Genomic DNA, 23,041 nt, shown 5'->3' on the forward strand with positions numbered 1-23,041 from the left:
AATCTTCAATCAATTAATATTGAATGTAAATATTAAGGGATAGACCCTGAGACATATATATGTGAGATTGTATGTAGAAAATATATGAAGAAAGGAGAGTATAAATATAGAAATCCAAGAATTATAATGAAAAATTATTATACACTATGGTATAGTTTATAACCAATAGAAAGTGTTTTAGAATTTAACAAGTAGAAAGATGAGAAAAGTAGCAGAAACCTTTAAGTCCCCCTCATTGGTTAAACCTCAGTGCAATCTATTTGCTTTATTCAAATTCACCAAATAGTTACTTAATGGGAAATGAGTATGTGTGAATGTCCAATAAAATAAAATATAAATTTTTTTATCTTGTAATCAAAATTGAATCTTAAATTTCAGAGGACATATCCTTTACTGGCAAGGAGTATTTTTCTGATCATAAAATATACTTTAAACAATACATCTGACAGTACATTTTGTTACTTCTGTCCTCTCTGTGTTCTTTCTTGACCCCATGGACTATAGCCCACCAGGCTCTACTTACCCTGGAATTCTCCAATACATCAGACAGTCCATTTTGTTACTTCTGTCCCCTCTGTGTTCTTTCTTGACCCCATGGACTGTAGCTCACCAGACTCCACTCACCCTGGAATTCTCCAGTCAAAAATACTGGAATGGGTTTCCATTCCCTTCTCCAGGGGATCTTCCCAACCCAGGAATCGAACCTGGGTCTCCTGCATTGCAGGCAGATTTTTACCATCTGAGCCACCAGGGAAGCCCTGATGCCATCAATACAATTCAACTCAGTTCTGACACTGTTAACCATGAGATGGCATCAGATTGCACAGGTGAAGGGCTCTCTCCAACAAGACTTCCCTCCACTTCAGAGACCAGTTGGAAGCCCAGGTTGTCAGTCATGATTCTGACCATGAGGCTACAGATTGGAGTTTCTCATGAGCATCTGCCTGGGTTCAATTTGCCAAAGAGACTTATAGTACTCAGGGAAGCCATCTACTCAGTAGATTACTGATTTATTGCAAAGGTTAGTAGAGGATAAGAATCAGCAGCCAGATGAAGAGACACATAGAGTGAGATTGCTAAAATGAGCTTCTGACCTTATAGAGTCTGCAACCCAGGACTATAGTATGTGAAGGGTTTTGGTTTCCCAACCTGAAAACTCTTCGAACCTGTCCTTTATTTATGGAGGCTTCATTCATTACATAGGGATGTTTAATTAACTCATGGGTCACTGGTGATTGATTCAACCTCTACTCCCCAACACCCCTACCCAGAAATCTGAGAGTAATTTTTTTGGCAACTAGCTCCTTCCTTAGGTGCTTTCCAAAGCACCTAACCATGTTAACTTAAACCCAGTTGCAGTGAAAGAGGCTTACTGTGAGTAACAAGACACCCGTTTTACCTCCATGGGTCTGAAGCATCAAGAGACCAATTATTATAGCTAAAATTTCTCCCATTGCTCTTATCAGTCAGAAAATTCAGGAACTTGGGGAGCTCTGAGCTAGAAACTGTGGATGAAGACCAAATATATATGAGATAATAATTTCAGTCATGTGAATGGCCAAAAGTTACAGTTCATATAAATTACAATATCACAGTTAGTAACTAGCTAATTACATTGAATTGAGTTTATTATAATAAATATATAATGTATGTAAATACAGATAATATATATAATATATTTATAACACATTTTATTAGACTCAGAATTTAGATGAGATTCTTGTCAAAGCTAAACTATATACAAGTGCTATTCAGACCCTATTAAGTGCTTGATGAGAACGACTTGCATTGTACTAGTTTGGTATTGCCTGAAGTCTGTGCTCATCTGATGCAACTAGAAAAAAGAAAACAGGTCAGCTGTACATAAGGTGACTCCTGCCCATTTGTTTCAGCTCTTGTACTTTATCTGAAGTGGACTCTTAGCCCACATTGCTTTTACATACCTACAGTACGTAAATAGCTCAGAGGTATAAACCATGGCACCAGTAATTAAGCACATCTTGAAATATTACCTTAGTGAGGCCATGACTTGGGCAAATTGGTTCTAGTTTTCAAAGTGAATTTCAGTTCAGTTCAGTTGCTCAGTTGTGTCCGACTCTTTGCAACCCCATGGACTGTAGCCTGCCAGGCCTCCCTGTCCATCACCAACTCCTGGAACTTACTCAAACTCATGTCCATTGAGTCAGTGATGCCATCCAACCATCTCATCCTCTGTCATCCCCTTCTCCTCCCGCCTTCAATCTTTCCCAGCATCGGGTCTTTTCCAATGAGTCAGTTATTCACATCACGTGGCCAAAGTATTGGAGTTTCAGCTTCAGCATCAGTCCTTCCAATGAATATGCAGGACTGATTTCCTTTAGGATGAACTGGTTATATCTCCTTGCAGTCCAAGGGACTCTCAGGAGTCTTCTCCAACACCACAGTTCAAAAGCATCAATTCTTCAGTGCTCAGCTTTCTTTTTTTTATTAAATTTATTTATTTTAATTAGAGGCTAATTACTTTACAATATTGTATTGGTTTTGCCATACATCAACATGAATCCTCCATGGGTGTATACGTGTTCCCAATCCTGAAGCCCCCTCCCACCTCTCTCCCCACACCTTCCCTCTTAGTGACTTTATTTCCATGTAATAAAGTGAATTTATTTCCATATAATACACTGCTATCATTTTATCTTCCAATGTGTTGTCCAGTGTTTCAATTGCTGCTATTTCAATGAAAATAAGTGCATTATCTGCACAAAAATTCTCATTTTCAAAGCAAGCAAACCTCACCCATCTAAAACCAATCCCTTCATTTACCAGAAACTGCCAGAGAATAAAAATAAAAAAGTATGGAAAGGAGGATTTGATATTTTGACATCCTACTTTACTCAAGATTCAAGATGACTAAAGATTTGACAGGAAATAAAACAGTTTTGAGAAGTTGGATAAGGTGACAAAATTGAATCAGATGATAACATTTACAGAAAGTAGCAACTTCTGTGAATGACCATTTATCAAAGTGGATTGACTAAGTTTAGTGATCATGTCCAGAATATAAAACACTGAAATAGTAGCAAATGCACAGAAAAATTCTTACAAAGAAATATGAGATAATTTTTGGAAATATTTTTTAACACATTATTTCTTTCAGCATTTTGGGAAAGGGGTATCAGGAATAAACATCAGTGTTTTCACTACTTAAAAAATAGTGCTTATGTGTTGTTGTTGTTTTTTAATTAATCAGAATCTGCACATCTTAGAATATATATATATGTATATATGTCTATGGTTTTACATTTTATCTGCAACTGGTGGAAGGGTAGCCATCTATTTCAAGTTCATGAAAGTATGTCTTCTGTCAGTTTCTTGTTGTATATGTCCTGTGTGTCTGACACTGGAGAAACACACAGAAACACATGTACAAGCACATATACACACACGCAAATAGCAAAATATCAGTTAACTAGAATTTTTTATTTTTCTTCCTCAGTAAAAGATATCCAAGAAAAAATATTTTAAATTTTCTTTAGTAAATGAAATTTCTGTATCACAAAAGGGTGATTTCTCTATATACCAACTTTTACAATTCTAGGAATGTATATATGTAAATTGACTTGATTAAATGGAGCTGGTCACATTGTTTTACATCACCTCTTTTTTCTTACAAGTCAAAGGAAAAAAAAAATACAATAAAATTTGCTATTTCCTATCCAAACCAAGTTAAGAATATCATGGCAGTTCTTCAAGAAATGTGTGCTTTACCCAGGTCAAAACATTAATAAAGCAAAACATGGACAACAGAAAAATTATATAGAAGGGAAAATTGTTTCACAGAAAAACGTGGACTTGCAAAGATTTCTTGGCTCTCCAAAACCTGCTGTGATAGCAGGTTTTCTTGATATGCTTCTCCTTTTAATCAATAGAACTTGGAATGTTCATATTTTATTCTGAAACCACTTTCAGTCGACCATGATATAATGAAAACAGAAGGTAAGACTCCTTCTGAGTGTGTCTGTGTTACATAAAAACACCTCTGAAAGATTGAAAAGCTTCTCAAACCATCACAATAAAACAACAACATTGATGGAGTGAAAGGATGTGGTAGCAATTCAGGTTCAGGGAGACCTGCCTATGATCTCTTCAAATCACACTCAGATTACATCTGCTGTTAGGTTGGACTCTGTTAGTAAGTAATCTTTATCAAGTTAGAAAGCATGCAGTGTAGTAGTTTAAGTCAAGGAGAACTTGGAAAATCATAAATCTGTTTGCAACATATAAGCAAAACTTAATAAAAAGAATATAAAGAATGTCAGGAGCTTCTTTACCTCAAAAAATCAAAATGTTGCCATCTTTGGGCATCTGAGATAGGGACATTCTGAGCTGCTCAGAGAGGAATAGCTCTGATCTCAGTCTGCAGTGCTGGAGAGTTTGACCTCAGGCAAAGAAAACACATGCTGCTTCTTGAGAGATTTTTGAGACACTGCATGAGACCTTCTGGGACTTTTAGAAGGATCTTGAAGAAATGTTTGAGTGTCCCTGAAAGACTACAGAGATTGAAAAATATCAAGGACTTTAACAAAAATCAACAGAAAGCAATTGAAACACCGACAATGGCAAAGAAAGATTTTTTTCAGTAATCCCATGAATGACACATTTCAAATCCCTCATTGGCACCAGAGACCAGTTTAGTGAAAAGCAGTTTTGCCACGAACTGGGGTTGGGGGAAAGGTTTCATGGTGTTTCAAATGCATTACATTTATTGTGCACTTTATTATTATTACATCAGCTTCACCGCAGGCCATCAGGCATTAGATCTCAGAGGCTGGGGACCCTGCATTAGAGGAACCTCTATGTTCAGACAGCCTACACATCCTTGATATCAATGGCAAGAGGCAGAGTCAACACAAAGCGTATATAGAAAGAAAACAAGCATATAAGTGACCTTCAGTTCCTAAGGTTCTGTTGACCTGAGTTTGAGCCCCAAATCATTTATTGTTCCAATCAGCAAGTCATGGAAAGACACTTGGCTCAGGGTTTACAAAAGACATGGTAAATAAGTTGATGACTTCTGTTGTCATGTTCTAAAGCTGATCAGCTTAGGGGCATAATTCATTATGAGGTTTTTTGTGGGTTTTTTTTTTTTTGCTTTGTTTTGGGGTTTTTTCCCCTAGCATTGAACTGTCTGTCCCAAGGTGAAGTCAGGATTCCAATTTTCATCCCTGTTTTGGCCAGGATGAAGTTAAGGAATTAAAGCAAAAAGAATGTGGCTTTACAACCCTGAGGATTATTGTAGAGCAGGAGACAAAGGACAATGGACAAGTTGTAGGACTTCATTGCGTGTAAAATACTGGCCAACAAGATAACAGAGGCTGTGTTCATGCATTTCAATATAGGAAGGAGAAGAGAATGAGGATCAGAAAAAGGAAGAGGAGGAGAGGGAGAGAGGAAGAAGAAAAGAAGCAGGTAAGATTTGATCTGTCAGAACAAAAGAGTTATAAGAACTGGTTATGTGGGGGAGGAAATATGATTTCTTTATGAAAGACAATGCCAACTGGGGAGCAGGGCAAAGGTTCTGGTCTCCATGCCATTAATAAATCTATCCACTATGATTTCCTGATTAGGAAGTGGTATAACAAGTAAACAGAAGAGTCATAGGATAACAGCTTCTCAGTGTTAATTGGGAACTTAGAGGTCAACAAGTTTAATCTCCTGTTAGATGCTGTGTACCTGTCAGAAAATAAGTATGAAGTTTAGTTATTGGAATGAAGAAAATTCTGTGATGTATTAATATCAACTTCTTAATGATTAAATTACCAAGTGATTCATTCAAATAAAGAAGATGCCTTCCTTATGAAAATCTCAATTTGCATGAATTAAAAATATCATGCTACATGTACCCCAATGTTCATCGTAGCACTGTTTATAATAGCCATGACATGGAAGCAACCTAGATGTCCATCAGCAGATGAATGGATAAGAAAGCTGTGGTACATATACACAATGGAGTATTACTCAGCCATTAGAAAGAATACATTTGAATCAGTTCTAATGAGGTGGATGAAACTGGAGCCTATTATACAGAGTGAAATAAGCCAGAAAGAAAAACACCAATACAGTATACTAATGCATATATATGGAATCTAGAAAGATGGTAACAATAACCCTGTATATGAGACAGCAAAAGAGACACAGATGTATAGAACAGTCTTTTGGACTCTGGGAGAGGGAGAGGGTGGGATGATTTGAGAGAATGGCATTGAAATATGTATAATATCATATATGAAATGAGTCGCCAGCCCAGGTTTGATGCACGATACTGGATGCTTGGGGCTGGTGCACTGGGATGACCCAGAGGGATGGTGTGGGGAGGGAGGAGGGAGGAGGGTTCAGGATGGGGAACACATGTATACCTGTGGCAGATTCATTTTGATATATGGCAAAACCAATACAATATTGTAAAGTTAAAAAATAAAAAAAAGAAAGAAAAAATAAATAAATAAATATTGAAAGGAAAATAAAATAAAATAAAAATATTGTGGTAAAGTGAGAAATATTTGACCAAGTTCTATGTCTGTCAAAATAATCAAGAACTCATCTGCTACTCATTAGGTCTACTTTTTTATGAATTATCTTTGTAGAAAATTCACATATCACAAATCCAACCTAACTAGTCATTCAGAGAAGCCCCTGCTCAACATAGCATATAAATAAAGCTGCTTTGGAAAGGATACATTTCCCACTCGACTGGAGATGTGATTCTGCAATGTAGACTAATTAAGGTAGAATACAGTGGCTGAACAATACATTCAGCAACGGCACAAAAGGTAAAATAGTCATTCTCGATATTAGAATATCATGGAAGGGAATTTAAGTTCTGCTGCTGCTGCTGCTGCTGCTAAGTTGCATCAGTTGTATCCGACTCTGTGCGACCCCATAGACAGCAGCCCACCAGGCTCCCCTGTCCCTGGGATTCTCCAGGCAAGAACACTGGAGGGGGTTGCCATTTCCTTCTCCAATACATGAAAGTGAAAAGGGAAAGTGAAGTCGCTCACTCATGTCCGACTCTTCATGACCCCATGGACTGTAGCCCAGCTAAGTTCTGCTCTCAGAATTTAAACTTTACATAACACAATTGTGAACTTAATACCACTAAATATCTACTAAAATTTAGCTGAAAGAAACTAAGTTTGGGGAGAATCTTTTGAGTGCTACTTTATACAACCATTCTGCTGCTGTTGTTTAGTTGCTTGGTCGTGTCCAACTCTTTGCAACCCTCTGGACTGTAGCCCACCAGGCCCCTCTGTCCATGGGATTTCCCAGGTAAGAGTACTAGAGTGAGTAGCCACTTCCTTCCCCAGGGGACCTTCCTGGACTGGGGATTGAGCCCATGTCTCCTGCATTGGCAGGCAGATTCTTTACCTTTGAGCCACCAGGGAAGCCTGAACCATTCTGCTAGATTCTTACTTATGACCACTAGGTTGGCCAAACACACAAGGGCAGGGGCTGGATGTCAGCTTTGTTTTGATTAGCCCCAACTTGCCACAGTGCATCCCCATTAGACTCTAGCTAAACACACACACACAATGACTCACATGATGTGTTACATACACTGAGTTGATTTTACCGATTGTGCTTTGGCATAAGGACATGGAAGACTATATTAAAAGTTAGAATCTTGCTGCTAGAATTACAGTGGAAAAGCTACTTTAGTTGAAAGTATTTTCTTTATGAAGATTCTTGGGAGAAGTTTCTTTATCATCTTAGTATCATCAACACTTATATCTTTTCCAGTTGATTCCAACTCTTCTCTCTTTTGAACACTACAGTATATATATATAACTGATTACCTTTGTCTTTTAGTACTGGATTAAAGAAAGTGTACAGTTTATTAAGGTTCCATTGCTTGCAACTAAAAAGTTGTCATGGTATCCATTTTGTATCAGCCTTCATTCTGATCCTGTGTGATATGTCAGCCTGTGTTTGTTTGTGTCCTTTTCGTTTACCCCAAATGTTGGAAATTTTGCTTCATTTTATCTGTATTTTATTTACATTAAGCACTTTTGTCAATGTACTTTCATCAAGATTTTTCAGCTAAAATGAGAGATGGAAAGCCAGCAACTTTTCCAAAAGCAAATTTTTGATTTTTCAGGATGGAAGTTGGGCATAATGCATAATGCAACTTCTGGTATATAGCAATATCAATAGTATATATCAAGTATAAAATTCATTAGGAAAACATGCTCAATTGAGAGCTTTCATTCTTTCATGAAGAAGTTAGATACTTAAAAAACTTTAGTCAACAAAGGACTTTGGAAACCTAATTTTTACTCAGTATAATTAAATTAGAAGTGAATCTGTAGCTTTCTACACCATACACAAAAATAAACACTAAATAAAAGACTTAAATATAAGACCTGGAACCAATAAACTTTGAGAAGAAAACACAAGCAGTATGCTCTTGGACACTGGACTTAGTGATAATTTTTTGGCTATATCTCCTTAAGCAAGGGAAACAAAAGTAAAAATAAGTAAATGAGGCTTCTAAAAAACTTTTGCACACTAAAAGAAACCATCAATAAAATGAGGAGAGCTACTGAATGGAGAAGATATTTGCAAATGCTGTTTCATAAGTTGTTTCCCAGGGGAGTAAGGGTTCACCATTCTAACACCATTCTGTATATTATATATGCCATTGAACAGTTAAATATAGGATGGCAGAGGGTGGAAGGCAAGTTTCTCACTACTGGAGTGGGAGGTTGCAGATCAGTTCAGTTCAGTCACTTAGTCATGGTCGACTCTTTGTGATCCTGTGGACTGCAGCATGCCAGGCCTCTCTGTCCATCACCAACTTCCGGAGCCTACTCAAACTCATGTCCATCACTTGGGTGATGCCATCCAACCATCTCATCCTCTGTCATCCCCTTCTCCTTCCACCTTCAATCTTTCCTAACATTAGGATCTTTTCCAATAAGTCAGTTCTTTGCATCAGGTGGCCAAAGTATTGGAGTTTCAGCTTCAGCATCAGTCCTTCCAATGAATATTCGGGACTGAGTTCCTTTAGGATGGACTGGTTGGATCTCCTTGTAGCCCAAGGGACTCTCAAGAGTCTTCTCCAACACCACAGTTCAAAAGCATCAATTCTTCAGTGCTCAGATTTCTTTACAGTCCAACTCTCACATCCATACATGACTACTGGAAAAACCATAACTTTGACTAGATGGACCTTTGTTGGTAAAGTAATGTCTCTGCTCTTTAATATTGCTGTCTGCCGGGGACCAGCCCCAGCTGATCCAGGGTATTCGAAGGAGAGACGGCTAGGCGAGGGTCGGGGAACAACTGCTTAATTAAACGTTAATTAAGGAATAGAATAAGGATAGCTCAGTGAGGAAAATTCAGTGGAGAAAAGAGGCTGAGTAGCTTGGTTTACGCGGGGGACCAATAAAACTTCAAGACAAGAAGCTTGCACCACTTACGTAGGCCGCAGGCGTCCTTCCGTTCTCCCGAAGGAGAGGAGACACTGAGGCCTCCCCGGTCGGATCTTAGAAGCCCAGGCATAATTAGTAAGCATGGTGGGTTCCGCGCTCCAGATGGAGACTCAACCAGAGTGAGAGAGAGAGAGACATGGGGAGACCAGTCTTTCGAGGAACTGATCCCAATTCTTTATTTTCCATGGTCTACTTTTATACTCTGAGGTGTTATGCAAAAGTCATGCGGGGTCAGCAGTCCTGACTTTTATCAAAGTCAGGTGCTTCATACAAATGTATACAGAGGTCTTAGGGGTGTTACATCATCTTCTGGCCAGGGGGCCTGCTGACAATTTACGACCCTCTCCTTGTGACAGCGGTCAGTCAACCAGGACACTTATTTCTCCAGGGGTGATTATTCTTAAAACAGACGCCACCCAAATAAAGTTACATTCCTATAGGGTGAGGGTGTAGTGGGTTTTAGTTAAGGAAAGAATTTACTTAGCTTAAGGTCTAACGTGATTTATATCAAAGGTTAATACTTATTTCTTCTATATATTCATTAATGTGTATAAGGGCAGGGGATGTGGAGACTTAGCAGTAAACATTGGCTCAACAAATGAAAAACCCTTCACCAATACAATTTCTAATCAGCCCATTACACTTATACTAATAATTTTCTAACTTTTCTAAAGAACCTGTTTTTAGAAGGTTTAAAGCATCTTGTGCCTCTCATGGTTGGGAGGCTGTGAGCAATCACATGTGGCCGGACAAGCCTGTCAGGCAGGCTAGAGAACCTTCAGAGGAGTTTGTAGGTTAAAACACTCTTGTCACGCCCAGGGGTTTTTATCAACTGGAGCTTTAAGTTAACTCCTTCTCCGAAAGAGGTGGTGGGGGACAGCCCCCCGTAAAGTCAGAGGTGTAGGTGAGAGCACAAAGTAGTAAAGTAGGCAGGCTCTGGTTATGGGGGTAGATGCTCGAGGATTTCCAGGGGGACTCCTGAGGCTCGATCCCGCCTTTGCGTATGTCGAGCCTCCTTCCTCATGACCTTTGCCATGGGCGGAGTGCCTCATGCCGGCCCCCAACATCTCCCCCTTTTTTATTTCTTAAAACAGCCAGATGCAGCTCAGTCGAGAGCTTCCGAATGCTCTGCCGAAGAATCCTGACAATACAAGGAAGAATGTTTATGAGAAGTAGGATTTGAGCACCAACGACAGCATAACTAGGGATATTAGACAGAATATTTTTTCCAGAAATAAAGTTAGAGAAGGTATGAAAAAAGTCATTAGCTGCTCCAGTGGCGGTAAAATCCAGTCGAGAGTGTTCCAAGGTCTGTATTTGACTATGAAGTTTCCCTAAGTCCAGGCCAATATCAGAACTATTCCAAACACCTGAGATATGATTTTTAATCTTTTCCCATTCATAATCTGTCTCGTTTACCTTCAAAGATGTCATGCATATCCACCTGTAATCAGCGTGGCATGTCAAAGCCATCTTCACCTTTAAAGCCTGTAACTCAGTCCCAATATGCATAATTGCTTCTTCTAAGGCGTCTACTCTCATCTCTAATTTCCTATCTATAGCTTCCTGAGTCGCTAGAGTTAAAGAAACATTTTTAGACATGGTATCAACATATTGGGCAGTATGCACTTGTTGAGTCAATGATATTGCTGCCGCAGTAACAGAACTAATTGCTGCTATTAAAGCTGATATTCCTAAAATAAGTAAGCCCACAAACCGTCGCGATCGCATTAAATCCTGTAGTTGTAACACAGAGAGACCGTAGCTATCATATAGGCACCATAAGATAGGATGGGCACTGTAACACCACAAAGGAGCAAACATTACATTGAGGGTTTAAACAAGATGAAAGCATACATTGTTCACAAGTTACCACGTTAGGTCCACCTGAATAATTCATGAGTACATTAAGTTTGTTGGAGTCATTAGTAAAAAGGAAAACATAAGGCAAGGGTAGACAAGCTAAAACAGAATAAGTAGAATTATTTTTTGGTTGGAGTTCACGCTGCAGCAGCCCTGTCAGTCTCGCCGGGATCTCGATGTTTATCTTGTCTCCCCTGCTGGCGGGCGCCACGCTGGTCTGGATGGCACTTTGCGGGTGCGCTCTCCTCTCTGGCCCTCACTTGCTGCACAAACTTCTTTGCTCTAGGTTGGGTGCAGCGAGGAGGGTGCAGGGCGAGGCTGGAAGCGCGGAGGCGAGAGCTGCCTGGTGGGCGGGGCGAGCAAGCGCGTGCCTCGAACCTGGCCTGTCTGGAACCCAAATTGGTGAATCTGCGTCCTCTGGAAAAATACAAGCACATCCTCGACCGCTAGTTAATAATGGGTCAGGACCCTCCCATTGTCCTGAGAAGAGGTCCTTCCATTTGAATAATGGTTTTGCATTTAATTGCTCTAGGCACCAATGACGAAGCATTGCAGTAGTTCCAGCCAGATCAGTATTTAGAATATTTATTACGAAAAGAGCATGTTTGATGGGGAGATTTGATGGGAAGAGCTATACTTAAACTCCCCTTCTTTTAGTTTTTGAATTTGGATTTTTAATGTTTGATGCGCTCTTTCAACAATGGCCTGTCCCTGGGGATTATAAGGGATGACAGTATTATGTTTAATTTGAAACTTTATACAAAATTCCTGAAAAGACTTAGAAGTGTAAGCAGGAGCGTTGTCAGTTTTTTAGAGCTTTTGGCAGGCCCAAATATGAAAAACAAGTAAAGAGATGTTGTATCACATCTTTAACTACTTCCCCTGTACGAGCAGTTGCAATAATAACGTGAGAAAAGGTATCTACAGTTACATGAACAAAGGACAGTTTTCCAAATGAAGAGACATGAGTTAACATCCATTTGCCAGAGTACGTTAGGTTTGAGACCGCAAGGATTAACTCCCATAGGTAAACTATTATAAACAGTGGGGCAGTGTAAGCAAGAGCGCACAATCTCCCTAGCAGTTTCTCTGGGAATTTGGAATTGATATCTTAAAGCAGTAGCATATTGATGATGAAGTGAGTGAGAGGCTCTGGCCTCCTCAATCACAGTAGCCACTGTATTTCTGGTTAACAAGTCAGCCAAATCATTAAGGGCATTTAAAGGGCCGGGCAATCCGGAATGAGCCCAAATGTGTCCAATAAAAAATATTTTCTTTCTTTTCTAAATTTGTTGCTGTAAATTACTTAACAAATGAAATACGGTAGTTTTATTTTCAGGCAAAACCGCTGTTTCAGTGTGTGGAAACAACCTGACAATATACTGAGAATCAGAGTAAAGATTAAATTCCTCATCTGCAACATAGCAAAAGCCTCTATGACTGCTGTTATTTCAGCTCTTTGACCTGAAGTTTCCCATGTTTCTAAAACCTTTTGGTGATTTTTAGTGACTATGGAGGCTTTACCATTTGCTGACCCATCAGTAAAAACTATCTGGGCATTTGGAATAGGAGATTGTTTACATCTGACAGGAAAAATAACTGGATGTCTGGATATAAAATTCAGCAAAACATGTGAAGGTAAATGATGCAAAAATTTGACCAAAATAGTTTCCTATAGCAATCTGCCAATTTTCAAACATTAGAAGAGCATCAAGTTGTTTCTTATTATATGGAATTACAATTTCTGATGTCTCTTTACCAAATAATTTAATGTTCCGCTTTTTTCTTTTAATATCAAAGTAGCTATCAATCCTGGATAAGAAGCCACTACTTTTTTAGTTTGAGCGGGAAGATGGACCCACTCTAGGGGGGCCGTTTTGCCATAAAACCAATTTTTTGTCTGGCTACCCCAATTACACCTATGGGGGTTTCATGGTAAAGGAATTGTCAAGCAGTTGTCAATTTAATTTTTAAAATTTTTAAAATTTACATTTTAACAACATAAATTTAGGGATATGTTAATTTAGGTCTAATGTTTAGTTTAGGTCTCTGTATAAATTTAAATAATAAATGTATAAACTCCTTATCTCATTTTGGTATACAGATATGCCTAAATGCAAAATGTATTTATATATGTATTTATATATGGCAACAAGTATAAACTTATTGACATCTAATATATATAAATCAATATACTTGAATTAATCTTTATAATTATTAATTAATATATATTAAAGCAATATAATACGTACACAGCTAATACCAACCAACACAAACCAATGTACTGCAATAATATATGTCACACATATATAATATAATTATACAGTATATAGAACATATATCATCACAGCATCAATCCATACCAATTAATATCAGCCACACACACATTATATTACTGCAATATACATTTAATTATACAGTATATATATAATATGCATATATAGTATACATATTAATTATATACAAATTAATTAAGTATAGATCTACAAATAGAATTAAGTATACCTTTATTATATTTTATTTATACCCATACCTAACTAGGCAAACTGTAAGTAGGCAAATATATTTATATTATGTATTTATAATAATAATATATATAGTATTGTTAATTGTACCGCCTGTTGATAACTAAGAAATTGAAAAAACCCTTCTCTGAGTATCTCCTATTTGAGACAGCACGTCCCTCCCCCATAGGGTAAAGGGGAGCGTAGGAACTACATAGGGTTGGAAAGTTCCACAGGTATCCTCAAACTGCCAATCTAACATTTTTGAACTTTTAACTACTGTGGGGGCTTGAGGGCAAATGAAACAAAATTTGACCCCTGAAATCTATCAGGGCAACTTGCCAATCATCACTATCTTGTAAAAGACTTGCAGTTGATCCTTATTGAATGGAATTACTATATTTGCTACTTCTTTTCTAAAAAGTTCCACACTTCTTTTTTCCTCCTTTTATAATTAATTGTGCAACCAAGCTGGGATAAGATAAAACTATTTTTCTTGGGGTCACTGATAGATGAAACCAACGGGCCTTTTTGTCACAAGCACCCTGTAGGTGTATGTTTTGTGGCAAGAATAATTTAATCTCATCTTTTGGTATTATTAATCCTAATTAACTGATCATTTAAAGTCTCATCTACTTTAACAAGAGCTGTCTCTGTCTCGTTAGTCAACTTTTTCTTAGAACTGGAATTAGGATCGCTTTTTAAGTAATCAAACAAAGGCTTTAAATCTGCAGTAGTCAGTTTTAAATGTGGGCGTATCCAATTAATGTCTCCTAATAATTTTTGGAAATCATTTAAAGTTAGTAAACAATCTTCAACTGGGCATTATCAATTTTCAAAACTTTTGGCACCTAAATATGAGAAGCAAGTAAAGAGGTGTTGCACAACATCTTTATAAGCTTCTCCAATTATCGTTTTGTAAACTAAATCTGGTCAATAGCTTTTTATATGACAAGCAACCATCTAATCTTTGCTTGAATACTTCCATCAATGGGGAACTCACTACTCCTCAAGGTTTTAAACTCTCCCTCACCTTTTTTTCTACAGCATTCCCACCCTGCATACCACTTTCTCTAATCTCACCAACTCATTTTCAGTAGTATGCGTGGGCCAGGAACTGGGCCAGTTTTTTCCAGCAATGTTAAGAGATGTCTGTTCTTGTGTCTAATAGCCCTGACATTTTATTTTCTTGAATTAAAAGATCTTTTAAAGGCCTTGGAGCTGTAATTTCCTGCACCCAAAAAGCTAGATCACTAAATCCAAATACTCTGTGGCTCCTAGCCTGAGAAGTCAAGTTTTTTCCTGTCTGATACTAAGGTAAAAGCAAAAGCTGTGTTACTCTTTGACCTTTATTAATTTGCACAGTTTTAGTAGGCGGTGAGGTCAAAATTTTAATTTCTCAATATAATCAGAATCTACTACACCATGCACCACCGAAATTTTTCTTTTCTCTCTTTTTTTTTTTTTTTTTTCCAGAAAGCGAGCTACGCCCTAGCACAAGTCCTACAATGCCCTCAGGTAGGGGGCCAGCCACTCCCATTGGAATTGGAGTAACCGGCTTGTCAAGGGTTAATATTGTTGCTAAATCCCCTTACCTTTCTGCTTTTCTCTTAGCCTGGGTGAGACCCCCCTGAGGGGGTTTTCTCCAAGGAGCACCTTTGCATATTGTGCATGCAGTCTGTTTTAAAAGCTCCACTGTTTAAAAAACTTTTTATCTTTTTCAGGCTTAGGCAACACTTTGAGAGGCTTTGGGGGCAAAGTGGGGAACTTTTGGGCCCTGGAAGGCGCAAACGGAGGCGGCGGCTATCGCCCCAAATCAGAAAGTGGTGGATAAGTTTTTGTAAAGGTTTGCGCAGAGGGGGAGGTAGCTCGCCAGGGCGTCTGGCCACAGTGTCCTGTAAGTCCTCTCCTCTCTCCTCTGCTGATTTTTTTTTTTTTCTTCTTCTCTAAATCTTTCTCAAGTTTTCTTTCCCTCACTCTTTTTTCCTTCCTCTTCTCTTCTCTTTTACTTTCTATCATTTCCTTCTTGTTTCCCTCTTTCATTCTCCCTTCTTCCTTCTTCCTTTCTCTCTCTCTCCCCCTCTCTTTCTCTCTGTATCTCTTTTTCTAACTTCCTTTTTTCCTTTTTCTATCTTGCTGCATTCCCTGATTCCTTCTTTCTCCGTTCCTCTCTCCTTTTCACTCTTTAGTTCTTTTTTTATCTTTAGATCTTTCTCTATTTTCTTTCCTTTTTTCTTTTTCACTTTTTTCTTTTTCTCTTTTTTTTTTTTTTTTTGCTTGGGTGAGGCCCCCCTGAGGGGGTTTTTTGCAAGGAGCAGGCTCTGTATATTGTGTATTCTTTAAAAGCTACTTTGTTTAAAAGAAAACTTTTAATCTTTTTCAACCTTAGGCAATGCTCTGGGAGGCTTTGGATGTAAACGGGGGAATTCTTAGGCCCTGGGAGGTGCAAGCGGAGGTGGAGTAGTCGCCTTAAATCAGAAATTGTTGGATAAATTTTTAAAGGTTTGTGTAGAGGGAGAGGGGGCTCACCAGGGCGCCCGGCCGCAGCGTCCTGTAAGCCCTCTCACTCCTCGGGAGGTAGAGCACAGTCTCCCTCCTTTTCCTCATCAATGGCAGAAAATATGATCTGCACAGAAGGTGGAGACCCACTACCATCCACCGCTATAGCCTCTCCCATAGGTTATCCCACAGCCTCATGACGAGGGTTCAGAACATTTTTAATCATATTTATAGGATAAGTTTTTAGTTGTTTTTTTTTTTTTTTTACCTTCACCCAAGTATCTAAATTAACAGTACCCTCTTTAAGTTTCAAGATTACTTGTATAAAGAGTTGCCATTCTTAGTTTCAGTGTTAACCATGTCAGAAAGTTAAGTATAATAGACGATTTTGCTTTTAGCTATTAAAAGATCAGGCCTTTCTTGTCAGCCTTTTTAGAAACCGTTTTTTTCTCTCTAACTCTTCAACACTTTCAACACTTCCCACTCCTCTCGCCCTGTCTATCCTACAGGGGGGTCCGCGGCACCCTTGAGTGGGGTCCTAGCCGTCCCGAACACTGGAAGAACAATTGGGCTGATGACCCAGATTGTCCCGGGGGGGGAACAGCGGGCTGATGACCCAAAACTGTTCCGAGGGAGAAGCAGTAGAGCTGATGACCCAAACTGCTCCGTGGGGGAACAAGAGGGCTGATGACCCAGTTGTTCCGAGAACGGGGGAGCAATAGAGCTGATGACCCTAATTGCAGGGAGCTTACCTTGGAATATCCTGTCTCGGGCGCCACCTGCCGGGGACCAGCCCCAGCTGATCCAGGGTATTCGAAGGAGAGACGGCTAGGCGAGGGTCGGGGAACAACCGCTTAATTAAACGTTAATTAAGGAATAGAATAAGGATAGCTCAGTGAGGAAAATTCAGTGGAGAAAAGAGGCTGAGTAGCTTGGTTTACGCGGGGGACCAATAAAACTTCAAGACAAGAAGCTTGCACCACTTACGTAGGCCGCAGGCATCCTTCCGTTCTCCCGAAGGAGAGGAGACACTGAGGCCTCCCCGGTCGGATCTTAGAAGCCCAGGCATAATTAGTAAGCATGGTGGGTTCCGCGCTCCAGATGGAGACTCAACCAGAGTGAGAGAGAGAGAGACATGGGGAGACCAGTCTTTCGAGGAACTGATCCCAATTCTTTATTTTCCATGGTCTACTTTTATACACTGAGGTGTTATGCAAAAGTCACGCGGGGTCAGCAGTCCTGACTTTTATCAAAGTCAGGTGCTTCATACAAATGTATACAGAGGTCTTAGGGGTGTTACATCATCTTCTGGCCAGGGGGCCTGCTGACAATTTACGACCCTCTCCTTGTGACAGCGGTCAGTCAACCAGGACACTTATTTCTCCAGGGGTGATTATTCTTAAAACAGACGCCACCCAAATAAAGTTACATTCCTATAGGGTGAGGGTGTAGTGGGTTTTAGTTAAGGAAAGAATTTACTTAGCCTAAGGTCTAACGTGATTTATATCAAAGGTTAATACTTATTTCTTCTATATATTCATTAATGTGTATAAGGGCAGGGGATGTGGAGACTTAGCAGTAAACATTGGCTCAACAAATGAAAAACCCTTCACCAATACAATTTCTAATCAGCCCATTACACTTATACTAATAATTTTCTAACTTTTCTAAAGAACCTGTTTTTAGAAGGTTTAAAGCATCTTGTGCCTCTCATGGTTGGGAGGCTGTGAGCAATCACATGTGGCCGGACAAGCCTGTCAGGCAGGCTAGAGAACCTTCAGAGGAGTTTGTAGGTTAAAACACTCTTGTCACGCCCAGGGGTTTTTATCAACTGGAGCTTTAAGTTAACTCCTTCTCCGAAAGAGGTGGTGGGGGACAGCCCCCCGTAAAGTCAGAGGTGTAGGTGAGAGCACAAAGTAGTAAAGTAGGCAGGCTCTGGTTATGGGGGTAGATGCTCGAGGATTTCCAGGGGGACTCCTGAGGCTCGATCCCGCCTTTGCGTATGTCGAGCCTCCTTCCTCATGACCTTTGCCATGGGCGGAGTGCCTCATGCCGGCCCCCAACAGCTGTCTAGGATGGTCATAACTTTTCTTCCAAGGAGCAAGCATCTTTTAATTATTGAACAGTTAAATATAAGATGGCAGAGGGTGGAAGGCAAGTTTCTCACTATTGGAGATTACAGGTAAAGGGAATGACCCATGTGATAATGAATTAGAGCTGGAAACATCAATATGAATTCAGGTTATGCTTAATAAAGATACATACATTACATAGAAAATTATATATATATATATATATATATATATAAAATTGTATGCATATATATGTATTAATATATACCCAAATAGTTGCTACTCTTGTCAGCTGAAAGGGTCTGGAAGTAAAAATATCCCAGTAGCAGTGAACATACTTAGAATGTAGATTGTGGCTAATAGTGTTTCCAAGAAAAGGGGGATCAACATTTCTTGGAGAATCTTCAGGGCCAGAAAATGAGGAATTATTAAACAAAAAAAAATATAATGAGGAGACTATGTCAGAGGGACATAGGAACCAGCTGAAGGAGCTCCCAGTAGACAAAGATAGAACAATTTCAACAACAAAACAAAGCAGTGTTGAATTATAACCCAAATTATAAAATAAATATCTATGAGTTCATGCTGATATTAAAAAAAAAAAAAGATTGAATAAGTCTATGGGGAGAAGAGACAACTCTAAGGAGAATTCCAGATAATTTATGTACATATTCTGACTTCAAGAATCATAACTCCCCACTTGTTAGTGTGGTTTGCACATGGAGACTTCCCTTCAAAGAGTGCATACATACTCTGTCACTCAGTCATGTCAAACTCTTTGCAACCCCATAGACTGCAGCCCACCAAGTTCCTCTGTCAATGGAATTCTTCAGGCAGGAATACTGAAGCTGGTTGCTGTTTCCTACTCCAGGAGATTTTCCCAATTCAGGGATTGAATCCATATCTCTTGTGTCTCCTGCATTAGCAGGCATACTCTTTACCACTGAGTCACCTGGGAAGCCCTACAACAGGGAAAGGGAAAACAAAGTAACTTTACAGTGAAGAAACATGACAACCACTGCTTCAGACAGATAACCAAAGTCAAGCTCAACAGTGGTGAGTCCTGTTGATGTACCTACTCTTGATATGATGTGATGAAAATGGCACTTTACTTCTGTAATCTTCCTCCCAAGAAAACATAACCTAAGTTTAATAATAAGTCCAACAAATCCCAATTAAGGAACTTTCTACAATGTACTTGACAGTACTCCTCAAAACTGCTAAGATCATCAAAAAAGGGAGAGTCTGAGAAATTGACTCACAGCTAAGAGAAGCCTAAGGACACATGGCAACTAAATGTCATATGGTATCCTGGATAGGCTCCTGGAATATAAAATAGTATTAGGTGAAAATTATTAGAAAATTTGACTATAGTATGGACTTTAATAATAATGAGTTAATATTGGTTTGTTAATTGTAACAATAATCTACCTGCCAGTGTAGGAGATCCAAGGTATGTGGATTTGATTCCTGGATTGGGAAGATCCCCTGGAGTAGGAAATGGCAACCCACTCCAGTATTCTTGCCTGAAAAATTCCATGGACAGAGAAGCATGTTGGACTACAGTCCATGGGGTCACGAGTCAGACATGACTTAGCAACTACACAACAATGTCCAATATTTGGGGGTAAAATAGATATGTCATATGTTGGGGGTAAATTCATTAAAGATACTCAAAGAACTGTGCAGCTCATGAGTTCACATGGATAAGAACTTATTAACCTGTTTTGTACTGGAAAGAGATCTGGCACCATGGAAATCCTTCAAATGATGGGTCCCCTCTGAGGAGGCTCTGCTAGTTATGCTTGCCAAGAAAAAAACTTGCCGAGGCTTCATGGTGGTTGATGGTGTGAGAACAAGGATAGGCAGCCAGGAGAACATCCTGAGTACTCAGGATGCAACTCACATTTTCTGTCCACAAAATTATTTCTAAGAAAATGAGCAGGGTGAGTTTATATACCTGCTCAATTCTGACATTAGTAGGCAAATTTCTCTGAATCTCCACTCTTTACTCAGATCACCATAAAACCAGAATAGCTCATTTAGAATAAACAGCTTCTCGACCCTGCTTGCATATTAGAATCCACTCTGGAACTTCTAGATGACCATGCCTGGGGCCCACCTATCACCAGTCAGAATCTCTGGTGGGGATGGGGCAGGAGCACAAGGATCAACAGTTGTTTAAACCACCCAGGTGATTCTAAGTGCATGTAGGATTGAGAGCCCATGTGGTAGATAAAGTTTTAAACTTTTGTGAACCTTAATCTTCTGGAAGTGAAGCTGCTGTATGGGAAATGCATATAGGATTTTGCCTGATCCTAATATGCAACTTTTTAAGCTTTTGCAACTTTCAATTAAAAAAGGAAAAAACAAAACAAAACACCCAGAAACATATAAGAGAACCAGGGAAAATGCTCTGGGATTATTCTCACATCTTATGGAAGAGTGAACTTAAAAAAAATACTTTATTTAAAATTATCTCCCTTTTGTTTCTTTTGTTTGTTTACTTGTTTTGCATTTCTGGCCATAATTAGGCAGAGACACATTTCTGACTTGTAAGAGTGAAAGACTAATCAGGGCTGGAGCTGCAGAGCCAGGACAAGAACCTGGGAAAGTAAGAGGGACAGTGTACCTAGTTCTTTAAATTCATTCCGGCCAGAGCTTATCCCTCAGGTACTCTGGGTGCTCAGTGACTCCCTTATCCCTGACATCAGTGTGTTCCAAATGTAAAAATTATAGGTCAGTTGACTCTTGAAAGTCCTTTTGGACTGCAAGGAGATCCAACCAGCCAATTCTAGAGGAAATCAGTCCTGAATATTCATTGGAAGGAGTGATGCTGAAGCGGAAACTCCAGTACTTTGGCCACCTGATACAAAGAACCGAGTCCTTGGAAAAGACCCTGACACTGGGAAAGATTGAAGGTGGGAGGAGAAGAGGTTGACAGAGGATGAGACGGTTTGATGGCATCACCAACTTGATGGACCTGAGTTTGAGTAAGTTCCGGGAGTTGATGATGGACATGGAAGCCTGGTGTGCTTCACTCCATGGGGTCTAAAAGAGTCAGACATGACTGAGCTTCTGAACTGACTATGAAGGTAACAAAAAGTCCTCAGGCACAGGGTTCCAGGAATGACCAAGCAGTGCTGAGGTATTAGATTTAAGCAAATATAAAACCTTAACTCTCCAAGACAACTTACATTCAAGAAGAAAGAGAGATGATTTATGACTTTCAACTTTAAGCAGAATGAGAATTAAAAAAAATATTTTTAAAAACCTTTGAAAGTGTGACACCTTTGACTCTACACATTTTATTTCATTGTTTGAATCCAGAGATGGCTTGTTTTTGTGATATTTTCTTAGAAAACTGAGTATCATAAATAAGCAATCGGGTGAGACACTAAATGAAGCTATATCTTTAAAAGATTCATACAGGTGAGAATAGAGCTTATGAAAATGTACATCTTACTACAACACCTGCTTTTTAAGATAAATAGAATTAGGCCATCACAACTGGTATCTAAAAGTTATTAGCTTAATAATTTTCAGAAATCATTAAATAGAGTATGATATAGCAAAGCGAGTATTTCATCAAACCAGTGAAACTTCTAGTTCTGTGGGAGGTACACTGGGTCTTTAAATGCAACCTATGAGAGTGTGTTTGGTCAAGTAAAAGAAACACTAATTATCTGTAAACTCACAATGATCTTTAAACTTTCAAAGTAAATGGTTCTCAGGGGGGCATTTGCCCTTCTAGCTCCAGATGTTCTAAAAACTGTAACAAACTACAAGTCATCAGGTATCTCCTCTGAGAAGTTTGTTAAATTTGGGTTAATATCAGTTTAGGATAAATCTCGTTAGGAATGTCTTCATTCCTCTCTACTAGGTACTGATTATATTCAATCAGTTATACAATATCTCAAAAAGTAAGACATTTTCTTTCTCCTCAATGCATTAGATTGATTTTCTTTTCTGCCCAATAATATAAAAACCCATTATCCACTACCCATCCAGTGTCCAGCTCTCAGTATTTTATGAATTAATCAAGGGCTGCAAAAATAAATATATTGCTAGCCCCAGCTCAAAATATCTTAATCCAATGAAGTGTCCAGTAATGAGTTATGAGATGTCTATGGTTTTGGGGTGACTTTGGGCAGCCTGTATCTTGGAGCTCAGGGCTGTGTTCCTTTGTTGCTGGAGAATTTGCTTGGTATGTCTTGCCCTGGAACTTGTTGGCCCTTGTGTGGTGCTTGGTTTCAGTGTAGGTATGGAGGCGTTTGATGAGCTCCTGTCAATTAATGTTCCTTGGAGTCAGGAGTTCCCTGGAGTCAGGGTTTGGACTTAAGCCTCCTGCTTCCAGTTATTGGTCTTATGTTTACAGTAGTTTCAAAACATCTCCTTCTATACAGCATCATTGATAAAACATCTACGTTAAAGATGGAAAGTTTCTCTACCGTGAGGGTCACCCAGAGAGGTTCACAGCGTTACATGGAGAAGAGAAGAGGGAGGAGGGAGTTAGAGGTGACCTGAATGAGATGAGGTGGAATCAATAGAGGAGAGAGTGGGCTAGTCAGTAATCACTTCCTTATGTGCACTCCACAACTGGACTGCTCAGAGATGTTCACGGAGTTATACA

At 39.2% G+C, this 23,041-nt stretch overlaps 1 long non-coding RNA gene across 1 annotated transcript; it reads right to left on the reverse strand.

The window, feature by feature from the left end:
• Window positions 1-11,452: 11,452 nt before the first annotated feature.
• LOC129659458 (uncharacterized) lies at window positions 11,453-17,410 on the reverse strand. Its single transcript, XR_008718081.1, has 2 exons — window positions 17,089-17,410; window positions 11,453-11,750 (listed from the first exon to the last, which is right to left on the reverse strand). It is a non-coding gene; the product is annotated as an uncharacterized LOC129659458 (long non-coding RNA).
• Between the last annotated feature and the right edge of the window lie 5,631 nt (window positions 17,411-23,041).

The sequence above is a fragment of the Bubalus kerabau genome, chromosome 8 (genome assembly GCF_029407905.1).
Source record: "Bubalus kerabau isolate K-KA32 ecotype Philippines breed swamp buffalo chromosome 8, PCC_UOA_SB_1v2, whole genome shotgun sequence".
NCBI classification, from domain to species: domain Eukaryota; kingdom Metazoa; phylum Chordata; class Mammalia; order Artiodactyla; family Bovidae; genus Bubalus; species Bubalus kerabau.